The 12,158-nt window shown below is 29.4% G+C and overlaps 1 protein-coding gene across 1 annotated transcript in view; it reads right to left on the reverse strand.

Annotated features, from left to right (window-relative positions):
* LOC111033468 (elongation of very long chain fatty acids protein AAEL008004) overlaps positions 1-11,828 on the reverse strand; it is a 47,357-nt gene extending 35,529 nt beyond the window's left edge. Inside the window, exon 1 of the mRNA XM_022314211.1 lies at positions 11,483-11,828. The gene's annotated coding sequence lies outside the window, so the exon portion shown is untranslated. The remainder of the gene's footprint in view (positions 1-11,482) is intronic.
* Positions 11,829-12,158: the final 330 nt, after the last annotated feature.

The raw sequence follows: 12,158 nt of genomic DNA on the forward strand, positions 1-12,158 counted from the left end.
CTATAGCCAGATAGCCTATAGAAAGGCAATGACCATATGGAATCTGTGTGTGTAGTAACACGTTATCTATTTAAATATTACATAAGAATTCGTGGCGTAATTGTCATCAAATATCTATACTGCATTTTTGAGCAGAATTTAAAATTTTGAAATTATCCATAAAGCGAGCAATTTTATTTGTAATCTTCGACATACCCGAAAATTGAACAAAAGCTCATTCAGGTGTTACTTTAATCATGTAGGTAGTTCAAGAATGTTTTTTTTACAAACGTTTTAGCTGTATTTTAATGGGATTATGAAACACAATAATATATTCTCGAATCAAGCAGTTCCCCGACAAATAATACCTATCTATAGATCCTTTGTATACAAAACCGTGCACCGTAAATATTATTACAAGCGTGGCGCAACGACACGCGATTGTAGATATATGTATTATTATTATATACCTAGTACTTACTATAATATTATTGGTATTAGTCCCGGGCACGCCATCGACAGTTTGTAACCATTGCAGTCCGTCGATGTGCGATCGATTATTCGAATCGTCAAGCGTCCAACCGAAATCCAACTACCCAACTACAACGTTATATAGTATAATAATATTGTGTTGTACAACGATTCGAGATAGACAGTGACAATATTACAATAATGGTCTAGGCAATGAACATAAAACATTAAATAGTTAGACCGATAATTTTTTGCTGATAATGTCCAACAAAAAATCATAAGACACGAGCACTGGCCCGCCGCCCACCTATATGCTGTAATGAAAATAATTTGGCAACATCAGGTTATTATATATATATCGAACCTAGGGTGGTTTTATATGAAACACAACTAAACAATTTGATTTCTTTTAAGTTATTCAGTTTTTATAAATGAAATAAATCACTGTAAGTAATATTTATACATAGATGTACATTATACGTATATATAATAATAATATAATAATATATGTATGCATACACTGTTCTATGTTTATCTCGTTTTGACATTTTTTTGTCGACTGCTGATTACAGATGAACTAATATAATAATGGCCGTTTGTAAGCTTAACGCATCATACAACGACAAACACAAGGAAAAATACTTGAGAATACCAAAAAGTTACCTACTACAATGGCGAATCGCCAATAAATAGAGGTGAACAAACTGAAACACGAGCAATGTTTTTCCTCGACAATATTATTATTACCACGTTCAAAACACTATTGTGTCTGTACATTTATCATTTCTAAATATAAATTAATATTTATTAATACTATCAACTATAAGAAAAAAATTATTATTATTATTATTATTACTATCATTAAATTTTTTACTACGTATTGTTATTACTTATTAGTTATTTCTAATACCAGCTTTTCGATCGTGCGTGCTACATATTATGTGTTCTATATAGAAGTAAAATAACTATATTACAAGCTGTTAACAAATCACGCTACCATCGGGACCTTCTAAAATAAAAGAACGAATTACGACGCTGGAGAAAAGTCAAATAAAAGTTTACAAAACACATTTTTCTGCTTTATAAAGTTTATATTCCATTTGGGTTTAGGTTTGGGTTTGGTTTGGGTGATGCAAACTGTCTGGGCCCTATATTGGTCCCCGTGACAAATAGTGAATAAATCATAGAGCGGTCTCGAAAACAATGATTAATATTACAATAATGACTGTTGTATATTATATTATACATATATATATTGAATTTATTTATAGAGAAAGAGTGGTTTACATACACACAGTAATAACAATTAATAATATGATAATAATAATTAATAACCTTAAGAAAAAAAATCAACCTCAACGATGACCAATGGCCGTAAATCAAATTATCGAACCAACACACGAACAGCAATAACGAACATGATAATTATTGTGCGCTGGAACATTGGTTGAAAACTGTGGACAAGGTCGGATATCCTAAGGTCTGCATAATATGGCGTAATGCGTGATATATTCAACAACTGATATAATCAGTCATCAAATCCAATCGGACATCGGATCGTTATAAACTATAAAGAGATGCGCTTCTTTATATAGTACTTATCGTGAAAGGTGGGGCACGGCTGTCGCCTGTCGGCAACATTTACCTCTATACGTCGCTATTTCGAGAGGTACTCAAGACAATATTCTTCATATCCAATAATTTTTTTTTTTAACAAACAATATTCAATCTGTATTATTTGATACAATAAGAATATAGTCTAAAAATAACAAGTATGACAGATTATTAACATAATTTTGATAAAAAGAGCTACACATCTTAAAAAAAATTGTAAGCGAAAAGAATCTCATATTTACGTTACGGGAAATGTAAAAAATCAGGTATTTTATAAAATGCTAGCTAGGGCAATGTATGGAATGCCCAATATAGTCGGCCAATGTAGAAATTATCACACTTGGCCAGCGAATTCTATATACAATGACCCTAATCTAACAGGCAATATGAAACATGCAATATTTTGTGTCTTATATAAAGACAACTAGAAACTAGAAAAACAAAATTATTATATAAACTGAAAATATAATTATTAATTAAACATTTAAAAAAAAGAAAGATTTTACATTTTATTATTATTTATTACGACATGAATTACTACCGGCATTTTGATGTACAAAGGCGTCCTGAAGCTTTGCATTTGCAGTTATGTGTACTAGTACACAATGAAATGCCATACATGTATAAAGTATAATATCAATACTTACTGACTGATTAAGTAAGTATCTAAGAACCAACCTTTAGTTTGAAAATAATCTAGTGAATTCACTCTCTTTATTAACCCTATAGTTTATAGTAAATCAAAAATATGAGAATTATTATCGAATGAATTTCTTCTTTCTCATGAATCTCATCTTTATTATACCTTGATAAATCGGTCAGGCAGATATATTAGTAATTTAGTTCCATATTGGTTATTTTAGTAATAAGTATTAGTATGGGAATATTTTTTTAAGTTCATATTGTCCTTGATAAATTGACCATTCTGTATCACGCTCAGGCTTTCTATTAAAATGGCCGGACAACATAGAAAATTCTTGAATAATTTTCAAATTGCCCACAAATGCGAGTCATTCTATACAGTGCCCGGGCAATGTTTAAAATTCCCCGATTATCTACATTGCCCAAAACATATACACGATAAACATTGAAATGTTGAACAATAAAAAAATATATTCCTTGAATTTACAAAAAAATATTAGACTTAAAATAAAACGGTTGATTTTAATTTACCCAAAATACATATTCGACACATAACAAGAATACACATAACGCAATGCCTGAAGGACGCATAATTAAATATATTATATTAACGCTTGGAAACACACCCGTACAGAAGAAACTGTACATAACAAACGTGTATTAAAATAATACAAGTATATAATTATAAATTACGGAGCAATACTAAAGTATACGCAGATTTTATTCAAAGCTAGTTAATTTTTTTAAATAAAATAAAAACAATGCGAAGGTTACTAATTAGTAAATTCATAAATAATTGTTACATTTACCTATATATATATACATCAACAATACACCACTAAATATGACTCACAACTCTCACCCTTCTCACCAATTGCATAATAATAGTACTTACTATTTTCTAAATGAAAGTAAATATATATTTTCAGTACTAATTGAAATCAAAAACAATAAAGGAGGAATTCTATTCAAATTATATTTTTTTTACAACTAGGTGTATGTATATTAAAAACTGCAGTTATGGTTTAAAAAAATTTCATTCGTAATTATTATTTATTAAAAATTTTAATTTAAAAATTCAAAACACATCAAAAGCTGTAAACTCGTGACAAATTCTATAATTCCCGTCTATAAACAGCTAAACGTGTAGGTACTGTATACTTGGTGACTTGGTGTTAATGCTTTATACATTTGTTTCCACGCTACTGAAAAAAAATGGTATTACAATTATTAATTAATCTATGTATTTAAGTAGTTAATGAGATTACAAGCAGCTAGTTTAGCTATAATATCACGGTCACTAATAATATAAATACATAATTTTGATCATTCTCCGCCCTCCCAAATATTGACGCCCTAGGCGTGTCGAGTGTGCTATGTTGACCCTGGCTATAATTAAAGTATAAGCCAAGCACAATAATCTTTGAAATTATTTGTTTTTATTTCAGTAAACACAATTAAATAAATATACTTCCTAAATCAGAAATCTTATTATAAATTTATAAAAACTATAGATATAATATATCACATATTTTTACAGATTAAATATTATGTTATAATAAATTAACTAATAGGTATCGTGAGTTCTACGATTGTAGTATATTATTTAATATAATACCTAATAAGTAGGTACCTAATTCTTAAAACCAAAACGTATTACTTATACTCGTAATTTTTTTTGTGAATATTGTGATGCCGTTAATTGCACGATAAATACACGAATACAAATATTTTGACATGACATGAAAACATAAGACGAGCATTATTACTATTATTAACATCATAGATATTTCCGGGGGAGTATTTCTGACATATTTCAGGAGGAATTCTAGAATGAACTCATTGAACAGATTTTAAGAATGAAAAAAATTTAGAAATCTTTAAACCATCATCTACTATAATAAACATTGGATATAGGTCGGTTAGGTTCCTATTTACCACGTATAAGTAAATATATAAACTGTAAAAATATGGAATGGTAAAATATGATTAATATATCATAATTTACGACATACACTTTAATACAGAGTGATACTAAACTGCACATCATCTTCATTATTTTCACAAGTACAAGGTGGAGCAGTGAAATGGCAGATTATAAAAATTGGATTTCTCGATGATGATTATCTTATCATCTTACATAATGCTCACTAAATGTTTTAAGTTCAGATTTTCAAAAATAATACGCCATTTAGGAAACATCTATTACTCACTGCTGTAGTGTCGTAGTGATAAACAAGTGCTCTGGCAAAAATTAACAATGAGGCTGCTCGGCGCCTTATAGAGTTCATATATTGCGTTTATTTCAAACTTAAACGGCATGGTCCATAGAGAAGATAATATGGAGGTCATCTTATGGAAATAAATTTTTGTCAAATAAATGACATGTTATGTAAGTACTTCATTCTTATGCACTAAATACAAATCATTAATTTTTATTTGTTCCCTAATTAACAACTAATTCGAAATAAATTTGTATACGATATTCACAGAAAAATTGTTTACTTAGAAATATGAATTTAAAAGTATGTTGTCCTTCAAATAAGTCTTAAAAAACATAAAACTTAAAAAAATGATTACAATAAATAATAAAAAGATATAGGTAGTAGGTACATTGTATAGTAATGAAATCAAATTATTTAAAAAAATATTTTCAAAAATGTTACATAATAATTCTCAAGATAATTAGTGTTTGTTGTTAAAATAATCATCCAATTTATTATACTAAAATACTTTCGAATTACAGACATTAGGAATATTATGTATTGAGTTCTATGCAATATTAGTTGAATGACAATAATGCATGGCTGCTGCAGTGTTTTTATGATTACAGACGCGTACGACAGTAAACAATCGGTTAATACAGACTTTGATTTTACTATGCCTACAGACATACGCTGTGGACACAATTTGGTACTTTGGTAGAATTAATCGGTATGACGGGAGGCAATTTTTAGGTATGTACCTACCCCAGTACCTACCTTATTATACCAAACATTTTGAAAACAAGGATAAATGTCGTAACAAATTAATAAATAGTAGATACAAACCGAATTAACGTCAACATTTCGATATTGAATGTACTTCAACTGTATACTTAAAACTTATAACTTTACACATAACACCGATCCAATTAATTTTTATAAATTAATGGACATTGCAAATTTGCAACGTTTAAAATAATATAAAATGTTTTAACAACACTCCAAAGAGTAACATTACTCAAGGCGCGCAAATCACCGCATATTTATTATTTTATTCACAATAATCATTAATTACTGTATAATGAGAATTCAAATTTTAGTAAGTAACTCATTGTGCATAGTTTGTACACTCAAATAATTAAAAAGTATATACTCAAATAATTGATAATTTTCAAGTATCACAATACATGATACAACGAGATATGAGTGACTTATTTACTATTCGATTAATAAACAGGACGGTCGTTATAAATCACTAGGTATATATCTAATTTGAAAAAAAATAAGACGACCAATCAATACATTTTAATACTTAATAGTCATGTTTGAAGTTACGAATAAAATACACTGCGTTTCAAAATCACTAACCAGGTAGATGCTCTTACTCGATTATTGAAAAAAAAATGCAGTTAAACACAATAAATGTTATATTATTAATTTTAATGATGATACACTGATACGAATCGCGAATTTACATAAATTAAAGGTCAATACCTAAACAGAATGTACGTGATTGCAGATACAAAACGAGAAAATCTATTGAAAAACACCAACAACTACTGAGGTATGTTGAGCAAAAATTTCGAACAAACTAATTTATACTATACAAAATATAATATTTTTTCATATGTTGTGCAATATAAGAATATTATAACGAGCTGCAATAATAACAATACCACTTAGCATATTACATTGAATTTACTAGGTAGATCACATGTGATCGTAGATTTTAAATAATTAATTATTTATCTTGCATTAAACAACGTTATTATCTGTTATTGGCCATATTTTTGTTATGTGGTATATTCTATAGTCTATACCTAGTCTATGTCATATTATTTTTGGTATTATTATTATGAATTTATTATAGTTGGTGTTAAATTTAATTGTATATTGTACCTTTTTGATGTCGAGAGCATATGCAAAAAATAATGTACAATGTTCACTTAAATGTATTTCAACTTAACCAAAAGTGGATCAAAAACCTAGAAAAAAATGATAAAATATTCAAATAGGGCACACCTGTCAACAGTATATAACAAGGGAATCAGTATACCAGCTATAATGCCAATCGTATGATAACATATAGACCAGTGGGGTCAAGAAGCTGAAACTCACCCCAACATTTAGAAAAATTTGTTCAGAACGTATTATGTAAAACGTGAACATGTATTAAAATTGTAATTTGTATGCAAATTGCAGCAAGTCTGAAATGTTATATATCCACGGCATCAACGCACTAAACTTATGAGAGATCCTAGTTGAACCTCCCTTACATAAAAATTATCACCCCTTCAAGATAATAATCTTGACATCACAACTGATATAGATATCACAGCATTCTCAGCACATTTGTCGAAATGCCGACACCACAAAGACCCTCCAGAGATACAGCGGCAAAATAATATATAATAAAGTGAAGTAAAGAAGGAAACGCGACTTCTAGTCAATTCGACATCATCATTGTGGAAAGATAAACAGTATAATATTAATTACAATACATTAAAAACCAAAAAATAAATGGATGGTATGTATAAACATGAGCATTACGACGGCACGGCGGTTTTGTTAGGCAGAACTACCTCTACTACACAATAATATTATTATTATATTCCGTCTAGAGGCACACTTTCGTTTTCCGATATTCAATTAAGAATTCTCGACAGGACCGTTACGACACAGACGTAATATAGTATAATGTGTATTCACTATAAATACATACATACGTCATACATGCATACATACAGGTGTAGTCGGAAACTTGACCTAAAACCGTTTGTTGTTTTTTTTTTGTATGAGATAAGTACACGTCCTGCTGGCAATGCATCATTATTATATCGAAAATCCCGAATCAATATATAATAACCGACACCTACGGAAAACGAATAACGCAAGAAATATCATCCAAAAAAAAACTCCCGTAGATAAATACTGGCGGGCCAGTAAAATAATAGTCAAATAATATTATATTATATCATGCGAAGCTGCTGCGACGTACTGTTCGCCATTCAGTCAACACGACCTATAGTACCGAATACTATACACGCTCCAATGTTTGGAAACGTCCGCAAACACAATATTGCACATTACAATTTTTTTTTTCATAGTGAGTACGAATTTAACTAGTAACTACACCACACGAGGAAAGATTCTCATAAAGTCATAACCTACCTACATCGAAATAATTATATGTACTGTGTAGTTACGGCGAGAGAGACCGGACGGTCCGCCGCTGTACGAAATAATATCGAGTGTGTATGTATAAAGTATATGTATATCTCATTGAAATATTTTAATGTATTCATATTTCAACGACAGTATAATAAAGGTGGTCAAGGTAATACGAAATAGTACACGGCGCGTTACTGCAGACGACTGACGAGTCTATACGACAGTAAATATATTTTTATTTTTATGTATTATACAGAGTTGTTATCTGTATGGCCGTATTACTATATTTATATTTTATTTATTAATAAGATTAAAAGTTTATGGAAGTACTTAACTACTAAGGTACTACTCACTATATTAGGTAGGCATCAAAATTGTTAGTTTATAAACCTAAGAAAATCGTTAGTAATAAAAAAACAATGATTATTGTTTATTAATAATTCAATTCGTTCAATTCAATTAACATAAGTAAAAATCATATAAAAAATTGGATCCCCTCCATGTTGTAAATTGAAATGTGTTTAATATTAGAACCAAAAATTATAAGTACTCAACATCTGAAATATAACAAGAAGATATTTAGACTAAAATAAGCATACAATGTTCAGTTGAAATTTACTATACATTTTTCAATGTGTATACAGTAAAAATGTATTTTAACAGATATTTTAATTATTAAGAGAAATCCTTATAGAGAAAATTTAGATTTTCAACACAGTATAATAATAAATATATACCATTGATGAATATGTAATAACAAAATGTGTGCCTATTGTGTTTTTAAGAAAACATCAGAGAAGACATTGTTACTTATCATTTTTTTTTCACAATAGTTAAAGTTTAAAACTGTATTGTATACATTGAATAATTGATTTGATTATGTACCTTAAACCAATGAGATACTATTCAGAGGTATTGCATTTCAAAATTAAACCTCAACAAACATTGATTCTAGGTTCTTGGTAAGTGACTGCCTGCGATTTTTAACAATGTGTTGTTGTTCCCCGAATAGTACTTAATATGATTTAGTTTAATTATTAAAATAATAGTATAAAATAAAATACATTATAAAATAATGTAATTTAGATATTGAAACCACATGGTCTATGATTAAAATAAATCAATACCTACCATAAAATACACTAACAAAAACATAAGCGAGAGCAATAGATAATAAATAAAATCACTATTATAGTATTATATTACCTGCATTGTGCATTCTGCGCACATTCAGAGGATGTTATTATAATACATGTGGGAGAGATTTTTCAAAATCATACATTGTAAAAAGTAAATTGAGATCTACGGGCCACAACAAATTAACATCGTTAATATTATTATTTACTGAGCAAGAATAAACATACAATTTAAATTATGGTATGGTGTGTTAATTATGGTATGATAAAAGAATTTGAGAAGAATTATAATTGATAAATGTTGTTAACCAAAATACAAAAAAATAATAAGTTACATAATACTATGGCAAATATTTTTTTTCCAAAATTTCTTTCTTTCTTTCTTTACATCTTTGAGTTGTACCTACTTTGAAAATCAAAATATATGAGAAACTTGGAAAATGTACCTATCTATATTAGTATTAATATGCAACCTTTGAATTGAAAGTCTGTGCAAGCCTATGAATACTAGGACCAGTCTAATTATTTTTTAAATATAATGTTTAGATCTATGAAATATTGAAACTAAGATAATACAATTACTAAAGTTAATTAGGTAAAACACATTTTTGTATAATTAAAAGATAAATACTAGTAGCAATAGGACTTATTATTAAATTAATTAAAGTAGGTAATGAATAATATACCAATAATTGAAAAGAAAACATTGATATCATACTACCCGAAGTTTTAATAAAAAATTACTTGTTTTTTCTCTGTATTTTGACAAATACACAATTTAATAGTTAAGTGATTAACAAAAAAAAAGTTTAAAATAATTAAATTTAACTGTAGATACAGATGACTCAAATGAATTCTGTTTCCCATATTTAAGCTATTATAGTATGTTACTTGTAATCAATATGATAAATTAATCTAATGGCTAATACAAAAGATTTTAAGGTTTAGGTCAAAATATTTAGCTCATATAATTTAATAACAGAAATGATTCGTCATTGTATAATCAGTATAATCATATTATCACAACTATCAGAACAATATTTTGTTCAGATTATTTTTACTATGTAGGTGGGTAAATACAATGACAAACAGAAGTTAAGAAGTGTTAGTAATTTTGTAAATGTAATAATTTTTGTTAGATTTATCAACATATTTACCGAATGTCATTATATGAGTTTATAGATATCAATACGAAAAACAATGTTTAAAGTCATCAAAATGTATATGCTATATAAGTACTACAGCTAAAATAAATTATTTCAAAGGTCATAGTTATTGACACTTATAAGGTGATAATGCACTACCTAGTGGTTGTTATTCTAGGCGGCATTGAGTATTTTTCCGTACTACTTAACACATACCTATTAGAATTACGCATGCATATTGGATAGTAGACGATACAAACACATATAGATTCCACAGAAAAATCAATAAACAAATGAAAATATAACAGAATTAACATTTTAAATTTTTTCAAAACAACAATACCTACGTTCCCACCTAGTTACTGTACAATGCACATACATAAAACAATATTTATTAAAAGAGGACAAGGAGTAATAAGACAAACAAGCGTACATTAAAACTCTATCGGTCAAATGCTATTGTCCAAAATAAAGGTGACTGATAATAAGAAATTATATTAAAGCAGTTTTTTTTATGTTGAAAGTCAAAACTCTGGTTTGAAACCATAGTCCTATAAATATATATTTAAACTGTTCAACTGTGTGTTCCTACTAACCCTTTTCTTTTCATATGATTTAACGTAATTTATATTTGAGTCATATTTTTGCATTTCACTAGTTTATTCTTTTTAGGTTTTTAGTGGGAAAACCATACCAGATATGCATATATATATGACGGGACATTTTCGCCTTACTTCATACAGCCCCCACAATAGTTTTGTAATAGCACAATAAAAAAAAATATTAATATAAGGGGCATCTGAACAAGGCCGTAGCCAGAAAAATATTTCGGGGGGGTTTTTAATCTTAATTAAGATTAGATACTGAAGGTATTATGTGAGCTATACATTAGGTTTTACAAAAGTACATTAAGATTAGTTATCGCTTATCTAACACAATATAAATATAAGATATACCGTTAAACCGTTTTATTTTTATGTGTTGTAATCACAGTGACATGTATCAAATATAATAGGCATTTAAAACTATTCAATATTATTTCAAAAAAAAATTTCGGGGGCGGTCTGAACCCTAACCCCCCCCCCCTGGCTACGGCCTTGCATCTAAATGTATCACTTACCCAAAAGTTCTGTCAGCTTTTGTAAACTTTTTCAAAACTGCATTTCCAAGAAAAAACGCCTTTCAATAGGTTTCTCTCCCACTCTGTTTGACTTAGGTGCTCCACAAGACAAACGGCCTTCCTACGCGATACTGGATGTAATAACGGCCGTTCTGGAAGAGTGCGGACGGCAAATCGAAACGAGAATACTCGTCCAGCGGCGATGGAGGTCGGCTTCGGGCGCCATACCGACGACTAGAAAAACGGAAGACAGAGTCCCCAGAATGGCAAATGGCGATGGACGCACTTGAAAAACTTAAAACACTCGTTCGACGTTGGCACAAAAGCACAAAAAACGTCTAACGAAACAAAACGCAACACGGCCGGCCCGGCCCGATTGAAACGATCAGTTGGCTGATACGGAGTGATAACTTACTGATAAGCCGCCGACCTAGCAGCCGAGTATGATAACGACCGGCGAGTCGCTAAGGCGCCGATTACGTCGCGTATCGTGGTTCGAGATAACGATTATTATTGTTCAGCATGACAGTGTTCACTGTTCACCTGTCAGGCTGTCAACACTCAGCTGTCGTGTAGGTCTATGGTCTTTATTTGTTATCAAGCTTCAATTAATTATATAATATATTATAAATGTGTACCCGAGTAAGAAAGTGATTAATTTAATGGATCATTCAAA

Source organism: Myzus persicae, unplaced genomic scaffold (assembly GCF_001856785.1).
Source record: "Myzus persicae strain clone G006 unplaced genomic scaffold, MPER_G0061.0, whole genome shotgun sequence".
NCBI classification, from domain to species: domain Eukaryota; kingdom Metazoa; phylum Arthropoda; class Insecta; order Hemiptera; family Aphididae; genus Myzus; species Myzus persicae.